We start from the raw sequence: 24,269 nt of genomic DNA on the forward strand, positions 1-24,269 counted from the left end.
TATTGAAGGTTCCTAAATAAGACTTAAGAAGAAGTTGATTCTACTAAGTTTGAAAAAATTTAAGATTCCAATATATTTTTAAATAAAATTTGCTACCTGCTAGTAGTATTCCACATAGGTGATTTGGCTGCCATCTGTTTTTTTAAATGTAGCTCTTGGTATCTGATCCCAGCTGACAGCATCTACCTTGTAGATTTTATTGTATCTGTGGTGTAATCACAACTTAGGAAGTTATTTCTGACCTAGACACTGCATGCAGAAGTATCTGGAATACTCCAAGTTACCACAGGACATATCAGTTCTACAAGATGTGATTCATGTACTGTACAACTCATCCACTTAAACGAATGAACCAAGTTCTTCCAGTGTATCTGCAGAGTTGTACAATCAACACTCTTAGGACATTTCTGCCTCCCCAGAAAGAGCACATAACCATAAGCAACCACTCATTTCCACCCCAGTCTCCCATCCCCAAGCCAGCCAGAAATCAACTTCTTGCCTCTGCACAATTGCCCTCTTACTGGTCATGTGAATGGAATTATCCAACATGTAATCTTTCCTGACTTTGACTCAACTTAAACTTTTCAAGTTTCATTTAGACTGCAGCAAATTTTGGTAATTCATTTCTTTTTTTTTATTGTAAACAAATGGGATACATGTTGTTTCTCTGTACATGGAGTAAAGGCATACCATTTGTATAATCATAAATTTACATAGGATAATGTTGTTTGATTCATTCTGTTATTTTTTCCCTTCCCCCCACCCCTCCCACCCCTCTTTTCCCTCTATACAGTCCTTCCTTCCTCCATTCTTGCCCCCCTCCCTAACCCTAACTCTAACCCTAACACTAACCCCTCCCACCCCCCATTATGTGTCATCATCCACTTCTTAGTGATATCATTCGTCCTTTGGTTTTTTGAGATTGGCTTATCTCACTTAGCATGATATTCTCCAATTTCATCCATTTGCCTGCAAATGCCATAATTTTATCATTCTTTATGGCTGAGTAATATTTCATTGTATATATATACCACAGTTTCTTCATCCATTCATCAATTGAAGGGCATCTAGGTTGGTTCCACAATCTGGCTATTGTGAATTGAGCAGCTATGAACATTGATGTGGCTGTATCTCTGTAGTATGCTGATTGTAAGTCCTTTGGGTATAGGCCAAGGAGTGGGATAGCTGGGTCAAATGGTAGTTCCATTCCAAGTTTTCTAAGGAATCTCCATACTGCTTTCCAGAGTGGCTGCACTAATTTGCAGCCCCACCAGCAACGTATGAGTGTACCTTTCTCCCCACATTCTCGCCAACACCTGTTGTTGCTTGTATTCTTGATAATCGCCATTCTAATTGGGGTGAGATGGAATCTTAGGGTGGTTTTGATTTGCATATCTCTTATTACTAGAGATGTTGAACATTTTTTCATATGTTTGTTGATTGTTTGTAGGTCTTCTTCTGTGAAGTGTCTATTCATTTCCTTAGCCCATTTGTTGATTGGATTATTTGTATTCTTGGTGTTGAGTTTTTTGAGTTCTTTATAGATTCTGGAGATTAGTGCTCTATCTGAAGTATGATAGGCAAAGATTTTCTCCCACTCTGTAGGCTCTCTCTTCACATTTTTTTTCAGAGAGAAATTTATCACTCAGTATTTGACTTAGGTTTCCTACATTATTTATACAACAATTAAATACTTTTAGGTTTATGTTTTTCATGCTAGGGTTTTTTTTTTCCTTAAACAAACAAACAAACAAAACCCAAAAGTTCATTTGATTTGCTAGCAAAGGAGAAACACAGGGGACTCCTGTTTCAGTGGCTGCAGTTCTGCCCATCAGGGGAAACAGAGGGTTTTTAAAGAGGCGATACCAGGTGTGCCTGGTCCTACTACACTTGTTAATTTGGGAGATAATAATTTCTTAGATCTTCTGGTGCCATTGCCAGTCTGAATTTCTTCACACCTGTGGTGGGTGTGTGCTCAAGGACAGATAACTGAATGGGGAAGAAGAGTAATCCCATCCTCTCCCACACCCCAGGTTAGGGAGGGGGAGAGAAAGAAGAGAAAAAAAAATGTTCAGTTTAAAATAAACCTCATGGATGAAAGAATTGTGAATATTTCATCTTAGTGTGGCTGATTGAATTAGACCCTTCCCCCAGAATCTAGAGTCTTCTTCCGCAGTTTAAGGTAGGGGAGCAATCACTGGGTGATTGCTGGCAGGTCTTAGCTCACCCTTGACAGAGGAGTCCTTGAGTACTGCTGAGACATAAAGTGGAATTTAAATATTCACAATTCTTTCATCCATGGGTGCAAAAAAAAGTGTTTTATTCTGAAAAATACTCCATATTGTTGTATTCTTCATCACACTTAGAACTTGAGCTAGTGGTTGAGAACTGAGAAAATGCACGGTTCCAACTTCTGCTTCACAGTTTAAAAAAATCTGATTGAAAAACTTAGAACACCAACAATTATTGGCCCCATTACAGATGAAGTAATTCTTAAGTGACTTTTCAAATGTCTCTTCCATTGATAATGAAAATATAAAGTAAAATCCAGAGAGAAAAGTCTGTCCTGAATCCATTGATAGCTAAAGAAGAAGTCGCTGTCACTCCAGCTGCAGAACCAGGCTGGGACAAAAGGAGAATGGAATCCTTTGAATGAAGTTCAGATAGAGGACTGTGATGTTTCTGAGTTTTCTTTGAACCTGAACAGAGAAGATCTGTGTCAGTGAGACATAAAACTAATTTGTAATCATGTCAAATATGGAGCTTCTAAGTGTTCCTCTTGCACATGGAATTCCAGTCAAGAGAGAAGCATCCATATTGAGAAATCTCCAATGCACCAGTGGGTATGTCAGGATGGATTTTCATGTTCCTCTTGTCTTGAAAGTTTTAAAACCAATTTTTGTTAAAGGTATATATGAGCCAGTTACAAACTCAACTGTGGAGGTGGTTTCCCAGAAAATGAGCAAACCTGTGTTACCATTTATTGATGTTAATTGCTATTTCATGTACTATTCAGCATTAACAATTTTGTTAAATGTATTAAAATGAATAGAAATGTTGTGTGTGGCTATTGATTGACATTTAAAGTGTAAATAAATATTCCTTCTCAGGCTTCAAAAAATAAAATAAAATAAAATAAACCTCAGTGGCAGAGCCTCATGCTGGGGTTTTTAAGGTTAATCTTTTCACTTTAATTTATACTAAACTGAACTTTAGTTGTTTATGGTGGGTAAGTGGTACTATTTAAAAGGGCATCACTTTTAAATCAAACCAGTTCAAATAGAGCAACTTTCTAAAAATCATATATATGAAGTCTGTAGAACATTATATTTTTCACTTTATACAGACTTATATTTGCAGAAATCACTTTTGTTCCTGTCATCATAATTTGCAGCCAATTTGTTTCAAATTCATCTGTCTCAGAGTTCTAGAAATTGAAAAAACAGAATTGTTGAAAATAGTGAAGCATTTAGTCTCAAATAAGATACATTAGGAAGCAGTCTGTCAATAGTTTTGGTTCTATTATCAATTAATAGAAAGTACAAAATAAATTACATGGATACAGTGTGTGTATATATGTACAGGTTGTGTACATAGGTATAACCAATTATTTATACATTATATATAATATTAATGTATATTATATTAATAATTATATTAATAATATTAATAATTATAATAATTATATATTATATAATTTTTTTGGTACCAGGGATTGAACCCAGGAAGCTTAACCATTGAACCACATTCCAAGTCCTTTTTATTATTTTATTTAGGGACAGGGTCTCACTAAATGCTAAGACTGACTTTGAACTCAAATTCTCTTGCCTCAGCCTCCAGGGCTGCTGGGATCACAGGTGTGGGTGACTACACCCAGTGAAGATATAAAGACTCATTTGACCTCAATTTTTCTGGATCTTTTTCATAAGACAAATTATATAAATCTCAGCAGAATGTCCTTCATTCCCACAACAGAGCTTAAACATCTCTTAGAGACTGTGTGTCCCAAATTTTGCCCTTCTGGTTGTCACAGTGAATCTAGAGTAGAGAGCAAGCAGGTGCTCCAGAGAGAAACACATACTGTGTGCCTGTTGCTCTTGCAGACTGAACCAAACATGGGAAGTGGAGGTGGGCAGGGAGAATGAATTTTGGGGATGAGCCACAGAGCTTGCCTGCTGTGAGGCCCTAGTGTCACTTCCTCCCCAAGACTTCTCCCTGTCTCAGTGCATGGAGTGCAGAAGCACACAGCTGTTCACCAGTACTGACAACTAAGCAAACCACAAATGCAGCTCAAGGGAACTCAATCATGCTAGCACATCTTCTATAGAGAATGTTGTAATAGTGCATGCAGTCAGGGTGGGTGGACTGCAGTTCCTTGGAAAACTGGAGTGTAATCTTCACAATGCTACAACTTAAGGTCTGGCTGACCAGTTCCACCTGCTAAGAAGTAGAAACAAAAAAGGTCCAGGTGTCTTTCAAGAAGCTAAAGTTCATTGAGTGATAAGCCAACATGCCACTTGTTCATCCAACACACCATGGCGATGCACTTTTCTCACAGAGGGACATGGATGTAGAAAACATGATTGACAAAACCAAGCATCAGAATTTTTTAAAGAATTTTTAACCTAAGCTCCTGTAAATAATTTATTTGGTTAACTAATATCAAAATTTATTGAAGATAAAGTTCAAATAAGATAATAAAAATGTATAGAGGAAAGTATGTCCTTATTCAAACATTTTTTTGGCTGAAGTTTGAGAGGAAATGATAAAATAATTTTAATTTTTTATCAGCATTTTCCAGTCACATTGTGCTTCTGTTCCATCTAAATTTTCCTTAAGCACTCAATTCAGAAGCATTACTGATGATTCATGATGATCAAATGTGACATGCAGGTTAGTAACAAGTTCTATGGGCAAGAGATCCTCACCTTCTCCATCCACTCTTATACAGAAACCATTTTGTTATAACAAAGTATAAATGCAAGAGAAAGTAAAGCAAAGAAAACATCAGATATTACTTAACCTGACTTTGTAGCCTTCTAGATAATAATAGAGTTTCCGTCAAATATGTGACAATTGCCAAGAATTGGTTCATGATGACAAAGTAACTATGAATGCAGATTTATATAGTCTATGTCTGGTTTGTAGTCAACGTTGTACTTATATGCAATCCACTGGGATCATGTCACTTGGAAATGGTTCATTTGTAGAATTACCACTTCACCTACTGAACATGAAAAAAAAATGAGGCACATGTCAATAATGAGAAAAAGTGACTGATTAGACCTCAAATAGTCTGGACACTATGATATTGAGAACCAAAGTTAGGTCAAACAGGGAGATGAATGGTAAATAAACATTTATGCATGCCTGACTTCCAGAATGCCTGTCAATTTGGTGAGAATTGATATAAGTATAAATTTAGAGAATTAACTCTGATAAGATTAGAATATTTAATAAGACTAAATCAAAACCCAAACCAAATCTCTATAGCTTCCAAAAGGAAAAATAATCCACGATGTGTAACAATGTTTAATTTTTCTTTAAGCTCAGTACAAAAAATGGGTCATTCTCCGTTAGGGGCTATAAAAGGAAAGAAAAATAGTTCACCCAAACTATAATGAACTGTCATCTCTGCAAAAGCCAATGCCATTACAAAGACCAGTGCCAGCCAGAATTAAGTATCTCTACATAGAGTGTCCTTGTGAAGCTGTACAGAATCTCTTAGACACACGTTATTGGTAATCAAGAGCTTAGAATGAACAGCTCCATAAAATGTAAAGATCATAGGCCAGCATACCTAATTTTTTGGTTTTTCTTTGAATGCTCAAAAGAAAAAAATCAGCATTTATGTGTGGTTATTGTAAGGGAATTTCCATGGAACCACGCCAGACACGGGAAATCACATAAGGGAATTTATTAAGCAAACAGTGTCTCCCTGTTGGGTAAGAGAGAAAATGAGAGGAAAAGAGAAAGGAAAAGAAAGGGCACATGATAGAGAGAGTGGAAAGCCAGGAGGATAGAGAAAAGTGTGTAGGACAGACAGAAGAAGAATTGAAAAAGATGGCGGGAAGCTACAGTAAAACAGTTGAATTCTGCTGGGCTAACAGGGTACCAATATCAGAGAAGGATACTTGTAAGCTGACTGATGAACCAATAGCTAACCAGGATGTACACAGATTGACAAGTGGTTGGGAGGCAGGAAAAATTACTGCACCTGATGGGCAGGGGAGCAGCTTTATACATTACAGTTATAATCAATGCAACAGTAACAACTTCCTCTTGAACATCGGATACTAAAACTTGTTCTGATCATCACTAATTTATCACATACTCATGGGATGCTTAATTTTAAACTGGGACAATTGGAATCACTGGTCATCTAAGAGGAATAGTAATACTCATCATATTTAGCAATAAAACTAATAGTTTTCTTTCAGTGAAAAATATAGAAACTTTTTAAAGACTAGTCATGTCAACATTTTTATAAATTATTAAAATTACCATTTGTAGACAATGTGCTTTGAAACTCTGGGCAAACCATCTCTGTGGTGGTCCCATTTATTTGTTAGTTAATATTCAAAATTGAAGTATTTACTAGAGACTGGTTAAACTAAATAGTATCGCTATGCTCTATTGGATCTGACCTTCTCAAATATTTCTGACCCTCAACTTTAAAAATTATAAAGGAAATTATTGCATAATTCTTTGACTTAATTGTACAGACTTTAGTATTTTTTAACAGTATTCTACATCTTTGAAGTAAATTCAGTAGTTGACCATGACAAGAGGAAAACACTCAAAGCCAGCATGGAAAAGATGAAGTATGACTAACAAGAGTAAAGTTGTTATGGTCACAGCACCAATTACACTTCTAAATGAATCCACTGTCCTCTTCAAATTCCCCATACACAAAAGATACATCAGTCGAACTGCAACTGGTCACCATGAATTTTTGGTTTGCTCATATGAAAATAATGCTGCAAAAGAAAAGAATTTATCACAATTGGTTATAAGAATCGTGCTTGTAACACTTGATAAAGGTGTTGTTCATATGATTGCAAATCAAATATTTGCATGCTTTCAAACAATTCTTTTAATAAAGAGTAATAAATTATTTGTTTAGAAGCTTAAATGGAGAGGAAAAAACAGTAAAACTAGCTTTTAAAGGAAAATTCTGTAAATAGCCATTTTACATGGAAAAAGTCATAGTGGTACAATTTATGAATGTCACATCACACATGCACAAAAATGGCATTATACATGACAGTAGTCAGAAAATATTGAAATAGATCTAAAAAGATATGAAGGATTTACACATAAATAAAATCATCATGAAAAAGTTTGCCTCCTTTTAACGAAAAATTAAAAGTAAATGTTACCAGCTGGTTAGTACTTTCTAAGTGGCTAAAATCAGATTGGCATTTAAAAATCAAATAAACTAGCTGGAATTTATTTTTATCTCATATAATTTTCTGAATTTTGGTAAAACATACTTAAAGTGTTCATTCTACTTGCTGGTAATCAAACTTTAGTTAAGAAACTCTGTTTCCATCTTAAATCAAGAGCCCAGCAATGCACAGATAAACTGAATATGTTATTGCATCAGCTAATGAGAATGGGCACATTCACTTAAGTGCACCTGGTATTAACATTCAGTCACCTTTGTGTAAATTATTTATACAGACCAGCCACTGTAAACCCAGAGTGAAAATTAAAATTATAACAATGGAAGATTATGGCCAGTATCTTACTAAACAAAAGTGTTTGAATTTTTAACAAAAGAAAGAAGGATCAAAGTTTAGCACAACACAGCAATAGGAAGCTGACAACTTGGATAAAAATGTCAGAAAGCAACACAGAGCCAGGGCTACCCATTATTTACTGTGTTGCATACAGGAATGCTAGACTTCAGATGGATAAATTAGACTGATTTCAGGTTGTTAATTTAACCATTTTTGTCTACTGTACCAAACTAAATTTTGTAGTAAATGTACGACTGCATTAACCCTTGAAAGCAATTTTCATTAAAATGCCTCATTCATCATTTTTCTTCTTCAAGCATTCTTTCATCATAGTCATGAGCCAACATCTCAGCCTGGGATCAAAATCCTGAACCTCAGAAGACTGGCCTTCCAAATGAAGCCTCCCATGGGGCCACAGGGCCAGGAGTCCAACTCTTCTCCCCCAAAGCATGGCAGCTGCCCAGTCCATCCCACTCCTTTGTGCCTGGAGCAAGAGGAGCTGCTGTTCCTTAGCTCTGAAGTCCAGTTTTGTGGACTAGGGGCACAGTGCACTCCCTGCTCTGCAGTCTGGCTGTGGCAGGGGAATTGTTGGACAGTTTCCACCCACCCAGGCTCCAAAGGGAGGCTCAGAGAGGTCTGAGACAGTGGCAGCACCGGGGAAGGTGCTCTGCAGCTGAAGGCTGTACTGGGGCCAGGGCCACCATAACCTGGTCTACCAGGGAGTCTTCTCCAGATCCTGCTCCCTTTACCTGGCTGGTCAGGTGTGGTCAGTCACCACCCCACCAGCTCCCATAGAGCCACAGTGGTAGGGGGAGCCCTGGATCCTCCAGGCTACTTCAGGGGTCCAAGGAGAGGTCGCCATGGTGCCTGTTCCAGCACTGGCCACTCCTTCCTGGTTTTCCTGTTCCATTTTACTCGTTTTAGGGTTCTGCTCCAGGTTCTGCCTGGTATTCACCACAAGGTCTAAAGAAACTCCAGCATGCCTCCTTGACCTCACCAATTATGCCTGCAGCCCAGTTGCCATCGGAACTTCTACATATGCATACTTGCAAAGAACACAAATTTATACAGGGAGAGGAGAATTTATAAAGGGAGAAGTACAATGTAACCCCAACCATCAAGTATGATAATCAAGATTTGAGATAGAAAAGATGCCACTGAGAAGGATCATTTCAGTGACAGGTTGCAAGAAATTTGCCAAGAAAGTTTCCCTTTAATCCTGTCTATTGGCACTTGATGTATTACTATTTCAGGATTTTTCCACCCTCACAAGATTCTGAAAATACCTTGTTTTATGGTGGCATCAGGAAGTGCCACATGAATGAACCAACTAACAAATCCAGGTGGGGTACCGAGGGACTGATCTTTCTATGCAGAAAAACTGGAAAAGGATCTCTTTCATTGCATTCTAGGATTTTTTTAATTTAAATATTCTACAAAGGCAAGATTTGAATGAAAGTGCAAATAGTGCATCGTGAAAGATATATGTAAATCCTGTATCACTGAATGGCCAAGAATCCATGGTTTTGGTTACAAAAGTGATTTTACTTAAAATGTTACTTCTGGAAGCTATTGTTCTTAGTTTATTGTACCCTTACACGCTATTAAGAGTCTTTCTGCAGGAGAAAGACTATTTATCAATATTTTTTGTGTAACATTTAGAACTAGCTCCTGACACATCCAGCAATCAACTCATTAAAATTTCAGTAGAAGAAAACAACAGTCATCAATTATTGGCATTTACTACACACCATGTACTTTACACATGATATCTATTCACACCTGTAGTAATGCCATCAGGGATACAAGTGTGTTTTAATGTTATGTACTCAATCCTCAATTTTGGGTTATGAATTTTGTATCAGTATATTAAAATATTTCTCTACATTTCTTATTTGATATTCCCATCACACATTATTTTGCTGTGAGACACAGCAGAGGATGGAATCTGAATTTTGATTGCATAAGGCCACGTCCTTGGCAAATGATGACAGCTGAGCCTGAGGGCTCACCTGTATAATGAGAAAAACTGTCAACTCTGAGGATGCTGCAAGGTAGGAAAACACCCAGATGGTCAAGGGGCTGCTCAGTCTTCTCAGTGCAGCAATTTAAATAGCCAAGGGAATCATGTTCCCAGTACTGCTGGCTAACTTAAGGTTATCTGTACAAATGCATTATATGACTTTAAGAAGAATATTGAGTTGGCTGAACTCCATTTCTTTTTCATTAGCTTTTAAAATGTGAGGCAAATAAATCACTGATAGTCAAATCACTCACTGCAGGAAGGGAGAAAGTTGCAAACTGCACACGCTCCCCCTCCTGCCAGCATCATGGAATATTGAGGAGGTTTTCTGTTGTTGTGTTTAGCTTCCACTGACAATTCTCCCGTGCCCTCTTCCCTCATCTCATCTGGAACCTGGACCCCCTCCTATACACCTTGGCTGCTCGGGTACAGCTGCTTGGACTTCCTCTCATGGTAGCTGGGGGTGAGTTGCATTCCAGAAACCTGTGGGGCCTGCAGGAATTTGGAGATAGAAATAAAAGTAGTGTTGCCTTGGGTGTTCATTCATCATGCAGATGATATGCTCGGGATCTAAAAGCTGCTTCACTGGAACAGCTCACATTTCAGTAAGAAGTGAATGTTGAATGAAAATTTTTATTATACCTTACAGTTGCTATGAAATGAAAAAGTAGAGCAAAACAGAGAATGGGGGGCACTGGGAAGCTGGTTGGAAAGGGGAAGGCTGTACCAACTAATGGGAAGCAATGGAGAACCTCAGGGGACACTGACACAGAATCGAACTTAAAGGAGGTGAGTGAATGAGCAAAGCCCCATGAGCCACAGGTGGAGGTGGGAAGGCAGAGTTCCCAGCAAGCACAGGACGGAATGTCCAAGAAGGAATGAAGAGCCAGTGTGGCTGGAATGGTGAGCAAGGGGAGACACAGGAGAAGATAGTGGGGTAAAAGAAAGGAGGCCGTTTGAAGGAACTCACCTTTTACCTTGAATGTGGGAGTCCTTCCAGGGTATTGGGCAGAGGCGCTGCAGGAACTGGTTTGCCTGGGTCCTTGTTAGGAGCAGATGGAGTGGGACACAAGGGCAGAGATAGGAAGACCAGTCAGGCCACTGCACTGTCCAGGGAGGGATGTCAGTATCTTGGACCAGATGGAGGGATAGAGGTGCTGAGAAGTTGGCAGATACTGGATAGCTTTCCACTCCCAACTTTTGGTGGGGGTGAGAGACAGTATTTCCTGCTCATTTGTTGGAGGATTTGCCATAGAGTGTAGGAAATCCAAAGATGTCAGCCTGAGCAAATGGATGAATGGAACTCCTTTGAATGAAATGGAAATGACATATTTGGGAGGGTAATTTGGGAATGTGAAGTGTCCCTGGATATCTGAGAGAGTGTCCCATAGTGCAGGAGAGATTTTAACTGGAGAACTAGATATAAGCACCTGTGCATGACCCAGATATTTCAAGCCATGACACTGGCTAACATCAAAGAGTCTAAAGAGAGGAGGCCCAAAGGCATGCCATGAGACCAAGTAGAAGCCAGCAAAGAACAGTTTAGCAGGGGTGGCCGTGATGGAGGAAAGAAGTGTGTGTGTGGTAACCAGAGGGAGTTCATCAAGGAGGGCAAGTGCGGGGAGGACAGAGAACCAATCTGTGGATTCAGCAAGGTGTAGGGCACCATGGAGCCTAAGAGTAGTCTCAGTAGAACCCTGGAGAGTGCCAGAAGAAGAGAGAAGTGGGGGTGAGAGTAGAGACGATTCTGCAGTGGGAAGGGGGCACTGATGGCAGTACTGTTGGGGCAGATGATCTGCTGAATGGAAGGACCCTCATTTGTATGCAAATTATTCAGTTGAGCAAAATCCTGCTGCCATGTGTGGTTGAGGGGGGAACTGCAGCAGTGATGCCTGGGATCCAGGACTTCTGAGGATCCCTGATGTAAGCAGAGCTAGTGCCTGGGATCTTGGGTAAGGGACTGAAATCAGGGGTTTTGATGCTCCTGGGTGAAGAGAAAAGGTGAGGAAGTCATTGACATTGGGGTCAATGCTGTCTCAATGATCTTTAGGCATCAATGTCAAAGTCTTGAATTTAGGACTAGAGGGGAGATGGTGAGTCTTGAGGTGGGCGAGTCTTGAGAAGGAGAGGAGTAATAGCAGAATGGAGAGGCCAAGTAGTACCTTGACACCAAGCTGGGCTCCATCAATAGTTTAGGGTTCTGCTTCACCAGTGCAAAACCCATATGCACTAAAAGAAAACAGCCTACCCACGTAGCAGGAATATCATGTACTAAACAACACTGGAAATTGTCTGCTTCAGGTTGTTAAGGACTTTAATGAAGTTGCTATTTCCAAGTCACTTCCTAAGAGGAGTCCTTGGTTAAAGTCAAGAAATTTAGAAGTCTTTGGGATCGCTCTAGGGTAAAGGGAAAAACCCAATTTGCCTATATAGAAAACCAGGCAGGGAAGCAGCAGTATGTCCACGTGAATACCGGCTCCCCATCCCCTCCATGAAACCTGACTTTTCTTAGAAATCTGTCAGTGCTCAGCATGAGAGAATGCTGTACTGGACTATAGTGGCACAAGCACAGGCTTTCTTTTTTAGCCTGGAGCACAGATCTTTTGCATCAAGGAAACCTTCAACATTAACAGGGTTCACTGCACCAGCTCCAGGTGCCTCAGCTGGGGGATGTGCTGATGCTGCACTCTACCTCAAGCTCACATTCTGGCCCTGCCAGTCATGGTGGTACTCAAGGCAATGACCCTGAAGGACAGAAACCCTTAAAGAACATGATTGTATCAGATAACTTTGTGAAGTCTCCTGGTAACTAAAAAAAAAAAAAAAAAAAAAAAAAAAAAACTGTTAGGTAAAATGAGGCCTGGGGTTAGTTACTAACTACACACGTTTTCCAATCACACCAATAAGATGAATTGCTCCTGAGTTGGCAGAGAAGTGACAGGGTACCTGGTAAAATATTGCTAGAAATTTAAGAATCAAACCAGGCACAGTGGCACATATCTGTGACCCCAGCAGCTCAGGAGTCTGAGGCAGGAGGATCACAAGTTCAAAGCTAGCCTCAGCAATTTAGGAGGCCCTAAGTAATTTAGTAAGACACTGTCTCAAATTAAAAAAAAAAAGGAGGATTGGGGATGTGGTTCAATAGTTAAATTCCTCTGGGTTCAATCCCAGATAAGAAAAAAAAATTAGAAAATCAGCAGTATCCTTTTTCTCATTTAGACTCCTAAAACAGTGCTGCTTAGTAGGCTTGTTCCTACTAGTAAGTACCAGGTTCTTCCCACCTACTGCACATTTGCATAGCACAACATGTCCTGTACCCCTAATGCATCCCACACATACACCTGAGCTGCTGCACCCTGAGTAGTCCCTGTGCCTAGGCATCCTCTCTCCTGGCCCTCTGGGCCTCACCCTGCAACTCACCTGGGTTCTGCGAGCTATGCCAATCCACCCAGGTCCCATTCCCTGAACCCACAGCACTTGAGCATCGTGACTCTCGGTTGAGTGGGAGGCAAAAAACTCCATTCCAAGAGGGGTGCAAATTTGGCTCTCCACCTTTGCAGGGACAGCCTATTCCAGGCAGTGGTCAGAGAAATGACTGAGGGAAATGGGAGGACCTACCTGGCCTCCCCGTGAGATGCACCACTCAGCAGGTCAACCGTTGACCCTTGCTTACTTGCCCCATTTCACTTTCAATCCTGCTGGACCAGCCTTTTCAGAGCACCTCCAAATGAAGCCGGCAGTGGGGCTGCAGCTGGTCGACTCTGAGATGCTAAGTCTAGTGGGATGGAAGAAGGGTCGAATCTACCTGCTTTCCTGCCCCACCTATTAAGCATCCCCAGATTTACCTGCCAGCTGTTGTTATGAAGCGATATGTACTTGGACCCCAGAATCTTAGCCCTTAGCACTGAAGAACTTTTAACCAAATCCCTGCAGTGGCCAACTTGAGTAAATTCAGTTGCTGTCACCTTGGATTCAAATGAAGACATCCCAAATCCACTCCTTGGTACTGATCCCTGTGAGTGGATTCACTTGTGATTTGTAAGCTTTTGAGTATTTTGCAGCACTTAAATCTGAAAATAAATAAATAAATAAATAAATAAATAAATAAATAAGTAGTATCAGTCTTCATTGTTTCCAGGTTTCTGCCATTCTTTGGCATTGCTACTTTTTTAAAAACCACCAATTCTTTCTTTTAATATTATAGTTGCATTGTTGTGCATTTAAATCCTTGACAGACAGACACACACACACACACACACCCCAGAGACACATTATTAAGACAAGCATTTTATTTATCTTTTATTGAGACACAGTATTTGTGTATCTCTATGTGGTACATTGTGGTAATTCAGTACCTATGCAGAATGTATAATAATTAGGGTAATACCCACTTCCATCAGTAGGAAAAATGGATTGTCAGGATCACTCACTCAGATATGCAGGAAGCAATGAATAAGATATAAGTCAGGAACAATGAAGCATCTGTTTTCATATATAACCCCTGATATCACACTTGGCATCCTGCTGGCTTTGTTTTAATCCTGCATATAGGATAAGTAGGACTTCTCACTGCATGGGCTGTCCACCCACCCTTCAAATAAAGGCACGCCAGGTCTCCCTGTAGCAGTGTGCCTTCTTGAGGCTGCCTGGTATTGAGTAGTTGTACAACACCATCTCTTCAACCATTACTTTTTCTGTGTTAGGAATTGTGTGTTGTTCTACTCATTTTTAAGTATATCAGATTGTTTTAACCTAAAATTACCCTACTGTGTTAAAGAATAAACAGAACTAATCCTTCCTGTGTTTTGGGACCCCCTACATCAACTTCTCTGGATCCTCCCATCTCCTGCTCTTCCCAGTCTCTGGTACCATGCTTCCATTTTGTTCTTCTGTGATACTGACTCATTAGTTTCCACAAATGACTGAGAATGTGTGGCATTTCTCTCTCAGTGTCTGGCTTATTACACTTAGCAAAATCATCTCCAGTTCCACCCATTTTAATGAAAATGACAGAATTTCATTTTTTCATGACTGAATAATAGTTCATTGTGTATATATATTACATATTATTGATCCATTCAGCCACTTCAGGGCATCTGGGTGCATGCCCCGTTTATCTGTTATCAGTAGTCCTGCAATTAACGTGTGTGCAAGTATTTTTTTGGTATGACAAGTCCCTCTCCTTTGGATATATACTTTTAGTAGTTGGATTGCTGGATCATATGGTGGCTCTATTTTTAGTTTTTTGAAGAATCAACATATTGTTTTCCACAATGCTAATTTACATTCCTGCCTACAGTATGAATTCCCTTTTCTCCAAGTCCTCTCCAGTATTTGTTATTTTTTAAAAATAATCTTTATATTATCGCTTTGAGATTCCATCCATGTCCTATAGAAAACCACTTGCACTGTCAGATCTAATTGTAATGTCATCTGTGCACTGCCCATGGTACACCCATAACACATTGTTCTATTTATCATATCTTGAACATATTCTAAAAACTAGAAAAACCTAACTCCTCTTCTTCAAATCGACTTCAGAATTGTTGCATTGGATTGCAAAGTGCAATCAATTATGGGTATCCTGTTAATTTGGGGATCTATTAAATTTAGACATTGGTTTTCTTCCTCCAAGTTTTGGAGTCCTCTTTCTGATTTTTCCAGAAAAGTCCTTAGCTCATAAGTTATTACAAGGAAGATGCCTATGGTGTCAAGTTGCTGCTGAGAGCTAGTCATGGAAACCAGCTTTAGGAGTCTGCTGGGTAGTGACATTTCTCAATGACTGTCCTAATTTAGGATTCCAATTCATCTGGTGGATAGTACACCAGAAAGATGGAATTGGGAAGAGAAGGAGGAGAGAAAGAGAAATGCTAGTGCATTAGACTGGGTGAGCTGCTCCCAGACATCATGGTGTCCATTGTAGCATCCATCCAATTGTCCAACCCAGGGCTCAGATGGAGCCAGTTCTCAGTATGTGTTGCCAGAACCTGCATTAATCACAACTGGTCTGCATCCTTCAGCAAGTACCTATACCCTATGATACCTTGGACACTCTCCAGTGGGTCTTCCTTAATGCCTTTTAGAAAATGGTATAGTTTTGCTGCCCACTGGTATTTCAGGTCATGAGATAGAGTCATCCCTGGGAACCACATCATTTCCATATCTATATATATCATCAGTCTTTCACCTTTAGGTTGTGAGGGTCACCTGGGAGGGAACCTGGTCTGTTCTCTCACAGTACTTAGATACAATGGTTCTTGGAAAGCCATAGGTACTCCATTAATATGTTTAGAGAGAATAAATGGATGCATGGATGGATGATTAACTCAATATGGAATCCAATAGGAAATCGGTCTACATTATCTCTCTCAACAGCCCCATATGTCACACAATTCTGATTATCACTCTTCTGAATTAACAACCAACCAACCCATAGCCGTTCTCCTCTGTCAGCTCAAAAAAAAAAAGAAAAGAAAAAAAAAAACAGGAGGGGAAGGGATAGTGGGAGCAAAAGTGCCATTCAAGATGGAAAAAGTAGGAATACACAGAAACAAATGGCAGATGACTAAATATGACTCATATTCATGTGTCAAATACATACCAACATTATATCAACTATACACACAAAAAAATTTGTACTTGTAATGCAAACCACTCTCAGTACTCAGTCTGCAGAGCTCCTGCTTTAAAAACTGGCCTCAGGCGAAGCCCAGACACCTGTATTTGTGGAGCCCCTCTGATGATTCTGATGCCTGACAAGGTCAGAGGACTGACAGTGGCCCAAGGGGGAAAAATTGAATTAAGTCTAAAAAATGTGATGCATCCATTTTTATGGATAGGTCAGAGGTACCTGCCATAAACCTGACTCTGGGCCTCACAGTTTGACAGCCAACCCTCAAATATCAGGCAGTTTACTGCTGTTCTGATCACAGAAAAACTGTTGAGGATAATGTGACTAGCTTGTTTCGACAGATCTCCAACTTGAACACATAATAATTGTAATAATAACAATTACCTAGAAACCTTAGGTACAGATTCCATATCCTGCTCTTCCTAGTTCCTGATCCACAGATGGAGATCTTTCAGCTGAGTGCCAAGAAACAACTAAAATGAAAACACTGCTACAACCTGATCTAGGAAGTGCTGCACAATAATCCTGCCATTCTGTTCTGGTCACACATGCCAATCCCATTTCAGCGTGACAGGAGATTGCACATGGTGTGAACACCAAGAGGTAAGAACCCTTTGGAGGACAATTAGGAAACTGCCCCCATGTCTGTGTGTCTCTGTTAGTCACAGTAGTCCAGAGAGAACAAACCAATAAGATAATAAATACATAGTTCTCCCTGAGTATCCATGGAGTATTGACTCCAGGACCCCTTGCAGATACCACTAATGCTCAGTTGTTATATCAAATGACATATTACTTACCCACAGCTCCCATTTTCTTTGAAAAATGGCTTTTTAAAAACTGATATATAAAACCACAAAGTTGATTTGATTATATGTATCAGTTTTAATGTCTATGGCAGCTCGACTCACAATAGCTAACCTGTGGAATCAGCTTAGGTGCCCTTGAAAAGATGAATTGATAAAGAAAATGTGGTCTATATACATATGATGGAATATTAATCAGCCTTAAAGAATGAAGTTATGGCAATTGGAGAATATGATGTTAAGTGAAATAAGCTAATCACCCAAAACCAAAGACTGAATGTTCCAGATCTCATTTTTAAAATAAAGTTACAATTTTTGAAGCCATTTTTTAGGACTGTGAATCACTATCTTCAGGAGACTGTTTCTCTGCATGTCAGCACCATGGCCAGAGCACCAGGAGCATGTTGGCTGCATCCCCTGTGATTTAACCTCTTGAGCATCTTCCCTTCTGCTCAGGTAAGGCTGAGGACCTGTCAGAGCACTGTTGGAGGCTTCCTAGCTGCTCAAGGTGTGGCCTGATGGTCAGTGTGTCACAGGATCCTTGAAATAAATTTCTTCTGTGTGTGTAAGAATAAAGGAAACCCTGGAAAGAATGATGTGTCCTTGTTTTCTTCTCACCTCCATTTTATCAGAAGAGCTGCCTTCTCTGAAGCATATGGTGGCAGCCCTAGTTTGCATACATAGTGTTGCTAAACATGAGCTTCCCCAACAGATGTGCTGATGCTTGGTCTATACAATAAGGGGTACTAATGGTGATTGGGCAAGAATCTGGCCAGTGCGATTTCATGAACAACCATGATCAGGACATTGGACTTGAATTTCATCTGAGGGGTTCATTTGGTTACTGCTTTCTTAGGACTGTGTGGAGCATGCAAGGCCCACTCCATCCTGTATCCACACATGAGCTGAAAGCTACCCTTTGATCCCAAATGCCTGAAATAAATTGTGACCTTATCAGTGCATAAGATTCTGTCAAAACTTGTGCTCTTCTCTGCCTCCTCAAGAGATCTTTCTTCTTCTCTTAAACTTAAGATCAGTAGGCAATCTGAGGAAAGGGAGATGGATATAGACGGGTCTCCTGACCAGAAGAATGGAGAGAATTCTTTACTCTCTAGAATTGGGTTCCTTGAGGCTAAAGGGGAGAGGGATAGTGAGGTGTTTGGCCATTTTTTTATTAGTATAACAAAATTTCTGAGATTATCAATGTATAAAGAGGAAAGGTTTATTTTGGCTTAGAGTTTTGGAGCATTCAGTACCCAGGCTCACTATGATACGTGAATGTGGGATCCAAGGGCCCAGGCAGTCCTGCCTATACAGTCTTGCTGGTTGCAGTCCACATGGTCACTATCTTGGGCAGGTGTTACATGCTACCTGTACTTTCCCTCAGCAGTCGTACCTGTCACAGCATCTCTGCCTTCCTGGAGTTTCACTGAAGCTTCAGCTTCACTCCCACAGTGCCACACATCTCCCTGGAAGGGGGCTATCTTGCAGGGGCTCCAACCTTGCCACACACTGCCTGGCCTCCCAGGCCATTCTCTGTATACTTTTGGTGGGAAGTGAGTTGTTGCAGCCCTTGCAAATAATAGTATGCAGGTTCCTCAAAAAATTGAAAATATAATAGTATGATCCATTGATTCCACCTCTGGATTATATTCACATATAATTTCAATATATTCTTCCTCACACCAGCATACTTATAAAATATAATCTTAATATATTTGTGGAGGAAGAGCCCTATAACAAAAAATGCGCCTAAGTTCCTTGTAAGTCATAATACAGTCCCCTAATGTCAGCATCCAGATTTATATGGTGTAACAAAACTTTATTTGTTTAGACTCATTTCCAGAGCATTCCTGCTTGCTGCATGTGAGAAGAGCTTTTTCCCTCCCCTGCTCTGTATTATACTTTCCTGTCAGGGTCCAGGAGCAGCTCTGCTTGAGACTGAGTGTCATTAATTGTCATACTGACAAAATGATCAAGAGATCATCAACTTCTGACCATTCCTATCATGTCCCCTAGGACTCAATCCATGTCCAAAGAATCTACCAAGAAATAGCACCCATTCAGCTTCTGTCATTCACCCATCCCTCTTTTCAGGCCCTCACCACCTGCACCTCTCCATTCTCCTCCAGGCATGCCCATGGTGCGATGGATTGCAATGTGTAGTTTTGAGATGGGGTCTATGTATATACTAACATGTGTGACTCCTAACCAAGTTAATGCATTGCTTATCATCACCACCACTTATTCTAATACCATTTTAAACCAGACACTAGTGGGATTACATCTTAAGGAAATGAAGAATGTTAAGAAGCAAAATTTATCCTTAAAAGCACAATTGTAATCTACCCAAATATTCAGTAAAAGAAGATCATGTAAGTTACAGAGCATTCATACTCAGAAAATCCTTTTGTAGACATAAAAATTAATGATCTAGATCTTTTGGTTGGCATGAGAAATGTTTGTTTTTTATGTGAAAAGGAATATCAGTTAATTTTCAATTTATGTGCCCAGGGGATTGTGTGGATTTACATATAGGGATAAAGTATGGATCAGCACTGTCTTACTTGGGTTCAGACTCCCACAAGGTACAATAAACTGGGCAGCCACTAACAACAGGAATTTATTTCTCAGAGTTTTGCAACCTGGGGGTCCACCATCAAGATGCTGGGATATGGATTCTGGGGAAGTCCCTGTTTTGGGTTGCAGACTCCCTGTTTCTCCTTGCATCTTCCTATGGTGGAAAGAGGGCTAGAGAGCTGTCTATGGTTTCTTTTCCAAGGGAACAAATCCTGCTCATGAAGACCCTACCCTCATGACCTAATCACTTCCCAAGGGCCCCACACCTCCTAGACCCACCAGCAGGGAATTAGGGCTTCCAAATATGAGTTTTGTGGGAGGACACATATTCAGTCTGTAACAAGCATCATGTATTCCACTGAAGTTTTAAAAAAAAAATCTGTGATTTACTTACAAAATAATTATAGGAGTGTTCAAGGAGGCCATGCTGGCTAACTCCACTGAACTTCATTTCTCACAAATATTCCCAAGCACAGGCAGAACAAGATAAAACCAGGAACACTGAGGAAATGTTTGGGAAGAACATATCCAAAGGGGTGTCACTGGCCCAAGAGCCTTGTGTTTCTGTCTTCCTTTTTAATCGTGCTTGGGTAAATTCCATTTGCCCTTCTGTACCCTCTGGCCACACCACTGCATCCTACCTGAGGCCCTGAAGGTCAGTGCTGACCTTTCCTGACTCGGTCAGTGCCTTACTCGCTCTTGACTTCTAATTGGGATCAGCCAGAGAGTCCGTCACCTGCAAGGGAGAATAGGAAAGTGGGGGAATAAGGCTGAACTTCTTATGCTGATGTCACCACTCCTGTCAGACAGTCCAAGTCCAGGAACATACCTCTTCTTGTTCCCTTTAACCCAGAGGGATGTATTGTCAGTTTCATGGGGTAGCCAACACCCTCAATATTTCAGTGACTACTAGAACAAACATTTGTGACTTTGTTCTTCTGGTCTTGGCTAAACTTGGTCCAGGCTTCAAGTTGGGTTCAGATTTCCCCCATGGGTCTCCTTTTTCTGGATCCATCAGAGCACATTCTTCTGTTGGAAAATAACAGAAGCACAAAAGGAAGAGCATGGCAGGCAAGGCCAGTTCTGGCGGTTGCTGGTATCCCAACCTCCACTGAATTCTATTGCTCTGAGCAAGTTCATCAGCCCTGTCCTAAACCAATAAGGTGGAGAGGGACTCTCTATTCAGGGAGACACCTCAAGGTCACATGGTTCAGAAAGAAACACTAGAACAACAGTTCTCTCCATCCCAAATGACTGACATCTCTGCTACTGCTGTCAATGGAATACGACACTATTGCATGTTGTTGACCCTAGACCCTGCCTGGTCTTATACTTCTCCACCTACATGGGGCTACATTGTAATAAACCCATCAGAAAACACTAAAAGTCAAAAATGCACTAATGCAGCAAACCTACCACACATCCTCGCTCTGCAGCACAGCCCACTGCAGAGGGTCACAGCCTACTGTAGAGTCACAGTCCAGTGTAGAGGGCCACAGCCCACTGTAGAGGGTCAAATGTTTCTTCTCCTGATCCTGAGTCTGGCTGGGAGCAGGGCTCCAGCTACAGTCTAGCATCATAAGAGAACATTGTACTATTTATAATGGGTCCAGGAAAAGATGCAAACTCAAAATATGGTTTTTACTGAATGCATTATTGTAATTTCTGCATCATTGTAAAGTCAAAATATCCCAAGTCATTTCTGCATCAATGTAAAGTCAAAAAAATCCCAAGTCAATTGGCCAGGGGCACCTCCCTGCTGCCAGCCACAGCCATTCCCTGATCTTGCTGGGCTTGTGAAGAGATGGTGGGGAGTGGCAGGGGAAGAGATAGGCCCCTGGATACAGGGAGAACTGGAGAAGTTAAATCAATCCACAGATGCTATCAACAGACAGGAGATTGAACCTGAGAATGCTCATCACAAGTTCCTGTTGGTTCTGGTTGAGGCAACAGTGAAACTGGATGAACTGGTAGGAAAAATTAGCAAAGCCTTGGAGGACTGGAAGCCCTACTGGGAGGCATGGAGTGGGGCATGGCTGTGGCAGGCTCAGAAAGCCACTCAGGATTTCCAGAGGGCCACAGACATGCTCTGTGCTGTCAAAGTGACCACCAGCTGCTGGAGGATGACAGGCTGCAGTTGACCTGGCAGGAGATGTAGAGTCTGGAAGTGGGGCAGACCAAGAGGAGCAGCAAGCTGGTTCTTAAGGAGGCTGCAGCCAGGTTCCAGGTACAATGCCGCCATAGGTGACATGTGACAGCTGGAGAAGAAACTCAAGAGGGCCATCAACAGGTCCAGAGCTTGTTTTGAACTCAAGGAAAGTACTGTCTGCAGCTTGAGCAGCTGAAGAAGACTGGGATGATCTGCAAGCCACACTGACGCTGGCAAAGGGCGAGTACTAGGCAGCCCTGAAAAACTTGGGGAGGATCTCTGATGAGATCCTTCAGCAGCCTCAGCTGTGCTTCACTGCCAAGGGGTCTGGGGGCTGTGGTGGTCACCAAGGACAGTAGCAGGTCATTGGAGGACCAGGTGGGGAACCAGCCTGAGCTGGATGCTGTTTCTGTAGTAACTTTATGTTTGAAGATGACTCAAAAACAGTTTGAGTCAGGTTTAGTTCAGGACCACTGAACCCATCTGAGATATCCAACCAGTTCCCTGCAGTCAAAGGATCTGGCAGCCTGGATCTGTCCAACCCAGTGTCCCTGTCAGAGTTTGGGAAGATGTTCCCAGCGCTGGGTCCTTGAAGTGAATGCAGCAGGGCCTCCTTCCCTGAATGTCAGGGAGAATGAGGAGACAGGGCAGAAGGGGCAGAGAAAAAAACCAGTGCAAAGCCAACAACAATCGAGGTCTCAGCAACTGGAGTGGTGGTGGTAGCAGGGCCAAGAGTCAAAGTGACACCACTACTGAGAGCCAGGCCTTGGAGACCAGGTGAAGCATCTCTCCCTTCAGGTCTCCAAGGAAAGAGATGGGATTGTTGCTAACCTAAAAAATGGTGGCATCCAGGGTCCTGGTCCATGTTCAAATCAATATTTATACATGAAAACTGGATAATGTTGTGCTAATAATATATTAAATAATATATGCCAAATCTTAAACATCTACTCTAAACTACACTAATGAAGTTTCAGTGACCTTGAGGGCTGAAGGATTTCCATCTGGTAAGAGCTCTTGGGATGGGTTTACAGAGCAGGGTTGTTGCAGGTGGACTGTGACCAGGGTCACAGCCTTTGCAGAGCAGTCCCTGTAACAGTTATGAGGAAGAAATAATTAACTTCTGTGAAAGAACCTAGCCAGGAAGAGGGCTGGAAGCTTGATGAAACTGGGAGTGCCAACTTGCATCTCTTTCCCTTATTACCCCAGTTTGGGGACAGCAAGATGTTCTCTCCCATTATGTCCCAGAGCATCTAAATTTTTTAAAAAATCTAAATACTCAGAACACACATTTTTGACCTAGTGAAGGCTTAAAATGAAATACAAGAACACAATCCATGTCCATTACCTCTGGTGTTCAGAGGTGATTTTTTTTTTTTATAGTGTGCATGCTGGGACATTCATCAAAACCATTTTCTATAAAGACTGCCATGAACTGCACTCTTTTGTGTGAGGGAAGGTGAATATGAGTGTGGGGAAGGGGGAAGAGGGTAGTAGGAACAGGTCATTAAAGGGAATTTGTAACTTTGGGAAGGAGGTTCTATAGCACAATCTTATCCTGCCAGTCAAGGGGATTTATTCTAAGAGGATTGCCTGTGAAGAATTGTTGCCATTGTTATATCTAGCTTGACAAGGTGTTGATTTTTTTGTAGGTGTTACTTTAAAAACAAATTATTTAAGGGTATGTTGCACTAGTATTCCTTAGAGGAGATTGTCCTTAAAGCTAGGAAATGGAGTAGGCATGTGTTGGTTAAGGCTGTTAAATAGAAGCAATGGAGTCTGTTATTCTCATACTATAAGTATTAAGACTGCTCTTTTTATTTTCATGATTATGCATATTTAGAACACTGTATTTTATTTGTCCCATTACAAGAAAATTTAGCATTTCTAAAAGAAAGCAACCTCCCCAGTTCATGTTGTTTTTTAACTGTCAGAGCTGTATACTTTAGTCATTTGTATATCTCTTCATACTGTAGTGGTTTCTCCTTTTTTATTGATGAATACAGTATCCCAATTACAAAGTTATTTGGTACTTGCCTTAATACCTTGAGTATAATAAAATATGCTTATGAAAAACTACATCAAACTGTCTTCAGTTGGGGTCTGCCTGCACCTGTAAATACTTCATGCATGTGTTATTTTTATTTGGTATTTCATTACTTTAATATATTTTTGGTGTTTCTATCACTTACCAACACTCCTCAGCTTACCTACTGTGGGGATGTAAACAGGTTCTTGCTAGGACCCTGAAGAACCCATCATGGGATGGAGAAAATATGAACTGAACTCTTCCTCTAGGCCCAGTTTGGGGTGGATAAAAACCATATTTACAAAA

General features: G+C 40.8%; 1 pseudogene; it reads left to right on the forward strand.

Annotated features, from left to right (window-relative positions):
* LOC124973616 (SH3 domain-binding protein 5-like) overlaps positions 1–22,834 on the forward strand; it is an 84,585-nt pseudogene extending 61,751 nt beyond the window's left edge.
* Positions 22,835–24,269: the final 1,435 nt, after the last annotated feature.

Source organism: Sciurus carolinensis, unplaced genomic scaffold (genome assembly GCF_902686445.1).
Source record: "Sciurus carolinensis unplaced genomic scaffold, mSciCar1.2, whole genome shotgun sequence".
NCBI classification, from domain to species: domain Eukaryota; kingdom Metazoa; phylum Chordata; class Mammalia; order Rodentia; family Sciuridae; genus Sciurus; species Sciurus carolinensis.